This window comes from Phoenix dactylifera, chromosome 13 (assembly GCF_051530095.1).
Source record: "Phoenix dactylifera cultivar Ajwa chromosome 13, Ajwa_hap1_PhDact_Kaust_v1.1, whole genome shotgun sequence".
NCBI lineage: Eukaryota > Viridiplantae > Streptophyta > Magnoliopsida > Arecales > Arecaceae > Phoenix > Phoenix dactylifera.
Genome location: NC_143202.1, coordinates 18,636,298 through 18,648,349, shown reverse-complemented (window position 1 = coordinate 18,648,349; position 12,052 = coordinate 18,636,298). Strand labels below are relative to the sequence as shown.

The 12,052-nt window shown below is 41.6% G+C and overlaps 2 long non-coding RNA genes across 2 annotated transcripts; both read left to right on the top strand.

The window, feature by feature from the left end:
- Window positions 1-529: 529 nt before the first annotated feature.
- On the top strand, window positions 530-2,635 carry LOC148703554 (uncharacterized). The gene is made up of 3 exons (XR_016398250.1): window positions 530-666; window positions 1,603-1,701; window positions 2,547-2,635. It is a non-coding gene; the product is annotated as an uncharacterized LOC148703554 (long non-coding RNA).
- A 3,185-nt stretch (window positions 2,636-5,820) lies between these two features.
- LOC149751458 (uncharacterized) lies at window positions 5,821-7,774 on the top strand. Its single transcript, XR_016398253.1, has 3 exons — window positions 5,821-5,957; window positions 6,897-6,995; window positions 7,686-7,774. It is a non-coding gene; the product is annotated as an uncharacterized LOC149751458 (long non-coding RNA).
- The last annotated feature ends 4,278 nt before the right edge of the window (window positions 7,775-12,052 follow it).

Below are 12,052 nucleotides of genomic sequence, written 5' to 3'. Positions count from 1 at the left end.
GCATTATTTTTAAAAAAAAAGATTTAAAGCTTGAGCCTCTTGAAGGGCATGCCCTTAAGGTTGAGGTGAAAACCAACTATATTAATAGTTGATGGTGGCAAGGTATATATTCAAAATGAGCAATTCACACATGCTCAATTTTTGGTATGCCCATTCCAAATAGATGCTACATACATTTTAAATAGGTAATGCTCCGATGGATGATAGTTCATGCACATTTTTATAAGATATTAAAAAGTTACAAGTACACATTTCAAATAGCTTATATACACATATTTTAGATTTGGTGATGTACACATCTTAAATAGTTGATGTAGATGAAATATTTTAGATGATAATTGTAATACCCCATGAAAAAAAAAGGGAAAAAAAAAAGGAAAGAGAGATGGGCCGGCCCGAAAAGACCGGGCCCATCCCTCTTTTTACGATCGTGCCCTAGGCACGATCGTGGATGAGAGAGGAGAATGGGAGAGAGGGGGGCGGCGGCGTTGGAGGGGATCGTCGGAGAGGAGATGGACGCCGAGATCTGGCCGGCCGCGCTTCGGTGAAGACTCCTCACAAACCAAGTGAAGAGCTCTCGGATCCGTGTTTTTCAACCGAGCTCGCCACGGATTTCTTCCTCCGATTCCTCGCCGGAAAGGCCGCCGGAGCACCCATCGGACTGAGGTAAGCGTGGATCTTTCCCTTGCGTATCATTTGCTTGGTTTTTGGGTCGTGTGGATGGGATTTTGGCCGGCGGATCGCCGGAAAAGGGTCCGAAACAGGGTACCCCTGTTTCGGCCTCTTCTTTCCGGTTTTTGGCCGCCGCCGGCCGCCGAGATGGCCGGGATTCATGGCGGTTGGAGTTGGTCGGATCTGTGAGGGGGGTCAGAGAGGGTTTTCTAGGTTATGTATGTGATGAGGGAGGGTGGATCCGAGGTCTTCTTCCTCGGGATCCCATCCTCTCCTCCTCTTCCCCTCGTCGGTTGGCCACCGGCGTTGGCGACGGCGGCTGGGTGTCGTCGGTTGGGGGCCGAGCCACCATCACGGTGGCCTTTCCGTGGAAGAAATGGAGGAAGGGGGAGGGGTCTGTGTCGGTTGGAAAGAAGAAGAAGGAGAAGAAGAAGAAGAAGAAGAAAAAGAAGGAGGGAAAATAATAATATAATAATAATAATAATAAGAGGAGAAGGAAAAGAAGAAGAAGAGGAAGAGACTTCTTCTTCTCTCTTTCTCTTGGCCGGCCACCATCGCCGGTGACTGCAGCAGGGGTGGCCGGCGATGGTTCGGCCAATGGTGGCCGAGGGTGGGGAAGGTGAGGGCACAGCCACCCCGGCTGTTGCCCTTGGACCAAAGAGGTGGAGGAAGAACCCTTCTCTATCATCCACCCTTCTTTTGGTCTTTTCATCGGGACTGGCCATCGTCGCCGGCGTGGCAGCGGCCACGGCTGGCGACGACATGGGCCGGTGGTACAAGGGTGGGAGTCGGGCCACCCCGACTGCCCTAGATTTGGAGAGATTGAGATGTTTGGGGATCTGGTTATGGACCCCATAGTAAATATCAATTATGGTTTGGAATATTTAAATATTAAATGATTTAGTTTGTGATTTGTAATTGATGTTGTAGAGGAAGAGTCGGCAGAGCCAGGAGGTTTTGATCAGGGGACTCAGCACCCCAGCGCGTAGGTTGTGATTCGGACTGTGTTTGAGTCAGTCTACAATTTCGGTAAGAATCCCTACATCTGAGCACTTCTATGCATATTGATTTATCGTTGGATTTATTTACGGTTTTGATGTTATTGCTTGTGAGTTGATATGATACATATGAGACGAATTTTTATCAACATATTTTCATTATTATGTTGTTATTGTTTATGAGTTGATGCGGCACCTATGAGGCGTGCATGTTGTTTATAATGAAAATATTGAGATAAATTCATTTGGGAAGAAATAACATATTTTTGAAAATTTATGAAAATATGTGATGTGATGGGAATGCGATTGAACATGTAAAACTAGACATGTAATATGGGTTGGACTAACCTTGTCATGAGATAGCCTCTACGAGCTTATGCGTAGGATAGCGGCCACGAGCTGATGCGTGGGATAGCCTCCACGGGCTTACGTGTGGGATAGCCTCTACGAGCTTATGCGTAGGATAGCGGCCACGAGCTGATGCGTGGGATAGCCTCCACGGGCTTACGCGTGGGATAGCCTCTACGAGCTTATGCGTAGGATAGCCTCCACGGGCTTACGCGTGGGATAGCTGCCACGAGCTTATGCGTGGGATTTGTGCAGTCTTGGACTGGGACATGATCTTGGTTAGTCCAACGCCAGAAATGAAAAGTTTGAAAACTTTGGAATTTGAGTAATACGGGAATGGATCACATAATGTGAAAAAGGATTTGTGTATATGTACTGATTACATATATTTGTTGTTTGTTGAGCTTTTGAAATGATGAAATGATATATATATTTTGATACTTGATTATTTTATGATTTTGTTGTGTGTGGCTGTTGGGATTCTTACTGGGCTGGAAAAGCTCATACTACACTTCCATTTTTTTTCAGAGGCACTGGATTCGTAGAATCTGTCGGATGGGACAAGAAGTGAGCTCGATCTGGAGTCAGACTGCTAGATAGTTAGAAGTCAATTTATCCTTTATTTATGGACATTTGAAATTATGTAATAAATCAGTACATTGTAGCTGGATTTGATTGAATTACATCAATCTTTGGTTTTGGCATATATGTGAATATTGTACCTTTTAGGCCTTGCATGATCTTTAGGGCACTGCTCTAGGGCACTTTGGGTTTATCTTGTTATTATGGCAGGCCCCGTCATAGGCTGAAAAATGTGGTACTTTGGTAGGCCCCCTCACAGGCTAGAAATGTGGAACTATAATGTGCAGGCCCCGCCACAGGCTGAAAATGTGATACTTTGGTAGGCCCCCTCACAGGCTAGAAATGTGGAACTATAACGTGCAGGCCCCGCCACAGGCTGAAAATGTGATACTTTGGTAGGCCCCATCACAGGCTAGAAATGTGGAACTATAATGTGCAGGCCCTGCCACAGGCTGAAAATGTGATAATTTGGTTGCCCCACCACAGGCTGAGAAATGTGACTGAGATTTGACCCAAAGTCGGAAAGATAATTAATCCGGATCAAGTTAATATAGAATGTAAAGAAAAAGCATTGAAAACATTAATGAAGATTTATGAGCTATCGTATGCTATATCATTCTTGCGTGGTTGGACTTTCATTGATATTTGACGTACATACTTATATTGATTATTTGAGCCTTTTGATAGCCGGTTTATGATTTCATGAAATGTGCGTCGATTTGTCGTGGCTTTCAAATTTATATTATTATTGTGTTGGTATGGATGTGTAGGGATTCTTACTGGGCTGTAAAGCTCACCCCCTTTTTCTTCTTTTTCTTTATCAGAGTTGCAGGATGCATAGATTTGGATGGGATGTGCGCAGAGTGCGAGTACTTGAGTTATTAGTTAGTTTGTTTATCCTTCTTTGATGTCGATGAACATTTGAAGACTTTGTAATTGAACCAATTTGTTTATTTGGACATGTCGGATTTGCTCCATTTGAATTACTAGATTAATTGTGGATTTATTGGAATTTTTGTTAATCATAGGCCTTGCATGATCTTTAGGGCACTGCTCTAGGGCTCATGCGGCCGGTCGCGTACCGGACCCGGGTGCTGGGTTCGGGGCGTGACAGAGTGGTATCAGAGCTTAAGGTTAAGATATCCCAGGGTTTATGTTCAGGTGAGTGTGAGTGGAGAATTATGATAGAAAAACTATCAGAGTCTTGGTTTATAATCGCTTGAGATTGTAACAGGAATGATATTATAATCTAAGGTTTAAGACCACTAGGGACTGTGGCCTTAGTGGCATTAAAGTTTGAGGTTTAAGATTATTGGAAAATGTGACAAATTGGAATCTGAGCATATGTTTAAGATCACTAGGGATCGTGACAAAAATATATCATAGCTTAAGGTTATGATCATTTGGGACATGATAATTAAATTCGGTGCTTAAGCTGTAAGATCACTGGGCATTGTGATAAAATGTATACATCGGTTTGGTTTTCGATGCGTGCGGAAGGAAAGTATAAATTGTCTTTGATCATGATAAGAGAGGTTTGACCTAAGATAAGTGTAGGTCAACAATGGTATATCGAGTATACCATGTTCAGATATTATTTAAATGACTTGAAAGTTCAAATTTGATATGGGTTTTGATGTGATTGTACTTTTGGTTTTGCTGCTAAAATCATTGGGATTTGTACGTAGATCTTCCGTAGTATTGGAGTGAGCTAAAAAGATTTCATAATATTGAAAGGAATATTCTTCGAAGTTGAATATGTATATGGATTATATCTGGTATTGGCATGTTGGATATTGTAAACAGACCTATTTCCTATTGATGTATTTGATTATTTTGAGGCTATAGGGTATGCAAATTGGTGGAGTATTCTAATTATTGGAATTTGTATATCTGGATTGGGCTCCTGAATTTTTCTTATAATTGTTGGAAGCTATTGGATGTGTTAACTTGAACTCAAGTCAAGGTTTATGACCTAACTAGAAATCTTTGTCATTGTAAAATACAAAATTGAGTAGAAATTTCGATTTTGAGATGCTTATGTGAGTTATCATAGGTAACATTGATCATTGACATTAAGGATTTTGGTAAAGAAGGATTTGGAGGTTGATAGAGTTAATTCCTACTCATAGTGATTTTGGCTCAACAGTTCTAATCCATTGAGTTTGAGGTAAATTCTGTTGGAAGAAAAATCAATGTAGATCTTCTAATTAAATTGCTAAAGGAATACAAGAATTACCTCCCTTTAAATTAAACTTAGATATTTTGGATTCTAAGAAGGTTGTGGAGATCACATAGTGACCTTAAACTTGACTAAAGTATCGGGGGTTAGTTATGGTATGTACCCTCTATATAAATTGAGGACAAAAAGATCTAAAGGTTTTGCTCTAGTTCTACTTGAAAATTTAAAATTTGGAGTTTCTTAGTCTCAATGCAAAGTGATACTTTAGTCAGAAATCATTTTGTGACTTTAAAGAATTGAATGAATTAAATCAGAGTGTACAGCGGAAGTGTGGTGGTTTGACTTATTTTGAAACTGGTTAAGATCATTAATATTTGATCTAAAAGGCATTATGATGAAATACTTGAGTTAGTTTCAGGAGAATGTTGTTGATTCTATGGATCTCTTATTTGTTGGAATGATGTGGGAGAAAGAAAAGAAAAATGATTATAGAATATTAAGAGCATTTGATACTAAAGATTTCTCCTATTTCTGTCAAGCCAATTATGATCTCTGGGCAGAATTAAGAGAAATTAATTTCTTTGGGATATAATTATGGCATTTTAATCCAAAGTTGGGAGTTTGGAATTCTTTTGAAGGAGATCAAAAGAACTTACTATGTGTGGTAAATAGAAATAATCAAGTTTTGAGATGCTGTGATTTTTGTATGTCAAAATCTTGTGAGTAGGTACTCCGAAAGGGAGACTACTTGAGATCTCAGGGATGATATAACGGATGCATTTTTTTTAAAGTTTGAGGCTTCCAGTAAGTCAATTTCGAGGACGAAATTTTTTTAAGGGGGAGAGTATGTAATACCCCATGAAAAAAAAAGAGAAAAAAAAAAGGAAAGAGAGATGGGCCGGCCCGAAAAGACCGGGCCCATCCCTCTTTTTACGATCGTGCCCTAGGCACGATCGTGGATGAAGAGAGGAGAATGGGAGAGAGGGGGGCGGCGGCGTTGGAGGGGATCGTCGGAGAGGAGATGGACGTCGAGATCTGGCCGGCCGCGCTTCGGTGAAGACTCCTCACAAACCAAGTGAAGAGCTCTCGGATCCGTGTTTTTCAACCGAGCTCGCCACGGATTTCTTCCTCCGATTCCTCGCCGGAAAGGCCGCCGGAGCACCCATCGGACTGAGGTAAGCGTGGATCTTTCCCTTGCGTATCATTTGCTTGGTTTTTGGGTCGTGTGGATGGGATTTTGGCCGGCGGATCGCCGGAAAAGGGTCCGAAACAGGGTACCCCTGTTTCGGCCTCTTCTTTCCGGTTTTTGGCCGCCGCCGGCCGCCGAGATGGCCGGGATTCATGGCGGTTGGAGTTGGTCGGATCTGTGAGGGGGGTCAGAGAGGGTTTTCTAGGTTATGTATGTGATGAGGGAGGGTGGATCCGAGGTCTTCTTCCTCGGGATCCCATCCTCTCCTCCTCTTCCCCTCGTCGGTTGGCCACCGGCGTTGGCGACGGCGGCTGGGTGTCGTCGGTTGGGGGCCGAGCCACCATCACGGTGGCCTTTCCGTGGAAGAAATGGAGGAAGGGGGAGGGGTCTGTGTCGGTTGGAAAGAAGAAGAAGGAGAAGAAGAAGAAGAAGAAGAAAAAGAAGGAGGGAAAATAATAATATAATAATAATAATAATAATAAGAGGAGAAGGAAAAGAAGAAGAAGAGGAAGAGACTTCTTCTTCTCTCTTTCTCTTGGCCGGCCACCATCGCCGGTGACTGCAGCAGGGGTGGCCGGCGATGGTTCGGCCAATGGTGGCCGAGGGTGGGGAAGGTGAGGGCACAGCCACCCCGGCTGTTGCCCTTGGACCAAAGAGGTGGAGGAAGAACCCTTCTCTATCATCCACCCTTCTTTTGGTCTTTTCATCGGGACTGGCCATCGTCGCCGGCGTGGCAGCGGCCACGGCTGGCGACGACATGGGCCGGTGGTACAAGGGTGGGAGTCGGGCCACCCCGACTGCCCTAGATTTGGAGAGATTGAGATGTTTGGGGATCTGGTTATGGACCCCATAGTAAATATCAATTATGGTTTGGAATATTTAAATATTAAATAATTTAGTTTGTGATTTGTAATTGATGTTGTAGAGGAAGAGTCGGCAGAGCCAGGAGGTTTTGATCAGGGGACTCAGCACCCCAGCGCGTAGGTTGTGATTCGGACTGTGTTTGAGTCAGTCTACAATTTCGGTAAGAATCCCTACATCTGAGCACTTCTATGCATATTGATTTATCGTTGGATTTATTTACGGTTTTGATGTTATTGCTTGTGAGTTGATATGATACATATGAGACGAATTTTTATCAACATATTTTCATTATTATGTTGTTATTGTTTATGAGTTGATGCGGCACCTATGAGGCGTGCATGTTGTTTATAATGAAAATATTGAGATAAATTCATTTGGGAAGAAATAACATATTTTTGAAAATTTATGAAAATATGTGATGTGATGGGAATGTGATTGAACATGTAAAACTAGACATGTAATATGGGTTGGACTAACCTTGTCATGAGATAGCCTCTACGAGCTTATGCGTAGGATAGCCTCCACGGGCTTACGCGTGGGATAGCTGCCACGAGCTTATGCGTGGGATTTGTGCAGTCTTGGACTGGGACATGATCTTGGTTAGTCCAACGCCAGAAATGAAAAGTTTGAAAACTTTGGAATTTGAGTAATACGGGAATGGATCACATAATGTGAAAAAGGATTTGTGTATATGTACTGATTACATATATTTGTTGTTTGTTGAGCTTTTGAAATGATGAAATGATATATATATTTTGATACTTGATTATTTTATGATTTTGTTGTGTGTGGCTGTTGGGATTCTTACTGGGCTGGAAAAGCTCATACTACACTTCCATTTTTTTTTCAGAGGCACTGGATTCGTAGAATCTGTCGGATGGGACAAGAAGTGAGCTCGATCTGGAGTCAGACTGCTAGATAGTTAGAAGTCAATTTATCCTTTATTTATGGATATTTGAAATTATGTAATAAATCAGTACATTGTAGCTGGATTTGATTGAATTACATCAATCTTTGGTTTTGGCATATATGTGAATATTGTACCTTTTAGGCCTTGCATGATCTTTAGGGCACTGCTCTAGGGATCATGCGGCCGGTCGCGTGCCGGACCCGGGAGTTGGGTTCGGGGCTTGACAATAATAGTTATCTTTTATTGCTTTCCCAAATTCTTTCTAGATTAGGAGATATACTTGGTCGAAATCTTTCTCGAAAAGAAAGTTTTTGGTCTGATTATTCTTTTTTGGAGTCTAAGAGATCAAATTTTAGCACGTTTTAACACTTTACGGGGTTATCTCTATGTTGTAGATCTCAAAAAGTAATCCAATCACTACAGTAAAATTAGAAAAAGCCGATCCTTTTTTGCGGACGCTAGGAAAAAGCGTCGGCAAAATTTTCTGCAGCGCCAAATTTTGCCGACGCTTTTTAAGAGCGTCGGCAATTTGAAAGAATCGATGACGCTTAAATGCGTTGTCACAGTCCTCTAGCAAAATCGTTGCTGGGAAGCGTGGGAATTGGACTTGGGATGACGCTTTTAAGCGTCATTGTTGTCCCTTGCATAAGACGATGCTTATAAGCATCGAATATACATGACGCGTATAAGGGTCGACAAAAGACGATGCTTATAAGCGTCATCTAAGGCTAGAATCCCTCAAAACCCAGCGCCCGACCCCGATCAAGCTCTCATTCTGCCCTGGCTACTTCCCCTATTTCTCCTCTCTAGCTTCCGTCTTCCTCCTCTCCAGCACTGCCCTAGCTTCCGTCTTCCTCCTCTCCGGCACTGCCCTAGCTTCCTTCTTCCTCATCTCCGGCGCTGCCCTAGTCACCCATTTTCCTCCTCTCCGGTGCCGACCGTCTGACTCCAACCTCCTCTCCTCCTCCCTCCTCTCCGGCGCCGACCGACCAACCCCGACCTCCTCCACTTGAGGTATTTTTCTCCTCCTCCGTCCTCTCCCTCCTTCTCGCTTGTTCTCCTCCTTCTCCGCCTCTTCTTGTTCATATGTTCGTGGGTGTTTTTTTTCTTTTTTTACAGATTCTCTAGCTTTGCCTCCGCCCGAGGATCTCCTCCTCCTCTCCCTCCTCTCCGGCGCCGTCCGAGTAGCCCTCAAACCTCGATCGAACGGCAACCCTGATAAGTATGATCGTTGATGCACATTGAACAATTATTATTTTTTATTATTTTGTTGCTATTTGGCTAAGTTAAAAATTGAGTATCAAATTAGTTATCCTAAGAGCCTATTTAGATAATCTATCAAGATTTGGACTGAATTTTCTACTGGATTTATAGGCTTGTAAGCCCATTTGAGTACCATTGATCATGATCTCCAATATCTAAATTGCATAGAACTGAATGTTTTGAAGGCCTCTTATGCATTGATGTGTATGTCCAGAGATGCAGTTTTACTAAACAATATGTGCACTCAAGAAATTGAATTTCTTTACATAGGCATGTATGGCGTGGGTGCTAAGTGTCCAGAGTGTTTAAAAACTGTGACATGGGAACACTTGTGCAATATAATTTGTAGAAATAAAAATGTATTACCTTAAAAACTATGTTAATCACCAGCCTTTTCTGCTATTTCTGGTCACATATCCATCAGCAATTAAAAAGCATTTCATTGAAAAGCTTCAGCCAGGAATGGACCATTATTTTGTGTCAGACTTTGTAGGAGAGAAGAAAAGGAGAGGTGGTGATAAAGAAGAAAGTATAAAAATGGATTAGAAATTGTGGGGCAACTAGCATCTTACAGATATCTTGTTCTCTAGAAAGCAATTTTCAGGGGTCCAGGATTCTTTTCTGCAGCTCTGACATCAAACTATTTGGTGATTCCAGTCCACTGTTAAATACCAGTAGCCTCAAGATGATCATTCAGGAGATGAACTATGCAATGTCTGTAAATAAACAACAAAATCTAAACATGCTTTTTTTCTTTCTTTCTTTCTTTCTTTTTTTTTTTTTTTTTTTTTTTTTTTAAAGCGGCTACTAATTTCATATAACTCTAAACATGCTTTTAAGACTCAGTATATGACAATGCCTGTGGGAAGATGCAAGCAATTGGTATGTCATATCTGCCAGATTGACATTTGTCATTGTTATGATTGTTGGCTAAAGAGACTAAGATGAAATTTATAACCTATAGCCGAATGGCTATAAGTTGTCGATATATATATAAATTTCTTAAAAGTTGCAAAACACCATCCAATAAAGAAATCTCAGTACCTTTTGCCCTGACTTAGTTCACTAATGTAAAGATCGAACTAGTCAGTTCACTTTTGAGTTTTTTATGTATATTGACATTTGACCTGATGGAAATAAAATTCAGGTCCAGAAGTCCCTCATTCTCACCCTCTTTGAAGGCATTTAATGTATATGGAGTCCTCCATAGGATCTTGTGCTGAGTACTAATATCAAAACCTTCCTAAGAACAATAGGCATGTAATGGTGACGTTTGGTTCCTAAGAACAATAGGCATGTAATGGTGACGTTTGATGCAAACACCAAAGCGATTGGAGTCACCACCGAGACAGCTGCTCCCGCCCAAGCAGATGTACAGTTCATTACCATACCATCATTCTTTTAAAAATATTTTTGACCATTTTCTCATCTTCTGCCTTACTGAATCCTTACCGTTCTTCTTGGAACAGAGGTGGTTGTTGGCTTATGATGCGAACAGCAACTGAGATGGCTGGCCCTGCACAAACATGTAATTTAGCATGTCAGCACCAAGGTGTTAAAAATCAGTCTTCCTGAATGTGTACTAGCAGGGGATTCTGATGGTAGCTATGTAAGATTAATAGGCCTAGGATCAGTTAATAGGCCTAAGATCAATTGGATTCTGGAGATATAATATCTGGAAAGCTACTAGTTCGATCAAATTTGATAGGTGATTTAGTTTGCATGCAAGTCAAGATAGAAATTAGATAAAATCATATTGGAATTTTGTTCAATCAATATACTAAGCAGCAATGCATGGACTTCGATATAGATGTATATTGATTCTTTTTTTTTGCATACCAGGTAACAATATGCCCCGAGAGAGACGATTTAGAGATGTGGAGTTTCAGCATTCTCAGGTGGGATCTACTTCTGATCAGTCCCTGCAGTCCCAACAGCCATGTGAGCACCAGCAGCACGAGTCAGGATCTCAGCGCGAGCCTTTGCTGATTGCCCGGAGGATGAGCTCCGGATCCAGGAGATTTCGATTTAAAGTTCATATTTTATGTTCATATTTGTCTTCAACTTTTTAGAACATATTTTATTTAATTTTAATAGATGGACAAGGGACGGTGAGGACGAGACGGGGACCCACTCAAGCAAAGAATGTGTGGAAGCTTCCTCCGGGTGAGAAGATCATCACCCGATGCAACGAATTGGGGCAGCCCATCAATAGAGCTGGAAGTCTTCTATCAAGCTTTTTAGGATCGGTTGCAAGCAAGGGTCAGCTGTGTCCGCTCAACTATACGAAGTGGAATGGCATGCTTCCTTCTATAAGGTTAAGCTTCTTAGACTTATACAGATAATGAATTGAATTTGTTCTTTTTAATTTGACATCTCCTGTATGTTAATTTGCTTACTACCATAATTTTACTTTTGAGGTTTAATATTATTATAACATTCTGTATCTTGTTGTAGGGAAAGTTTGTACTCCCTCTAGAGAGCCATGATTGGGTGCTAAAGTCCCTCAACCGCAAATGGAAAGAATATAAAGCAAAATTGAAGACGGACTTCAAGTGCGAGGGTATGACAGAGGAGGAGGTTGCTCGGGTGACTCCTCCTGATGTATACCCTTAGCAGTGGAGGGAGCTTGTTCACTACTGGTTTTCTGAAAGAGGACAGGTCACGTATATTGTTTCAATATCTTATATTATCTTTATTATTAATATAGATTGTAAATATATACATTGAATCATATTATACTGTGTGCTTTTATTTTGGCAGACATATTCTAATATTGGTAGAGCTGCACGAGCATCTCAAGCAGTTCCTCACACTTCAGGCTCGAAGAATTATGCGAGACGTAGAAATGAATTCGTAAGTTCTTTTGAAACTATTTGAAATTCTACTAACATATAGCACGTATCATGATATATAGTTTATCAATATACTTTCCGTATGTGTAGATAGTAGAGCATGAAAGGGAGCCTGGTGAGGGGAGCCTGGTGAGGTGGAGTTTTATAAGATGATCCACACTCACCGAGATGGCAGCTTTGTCCGGGACG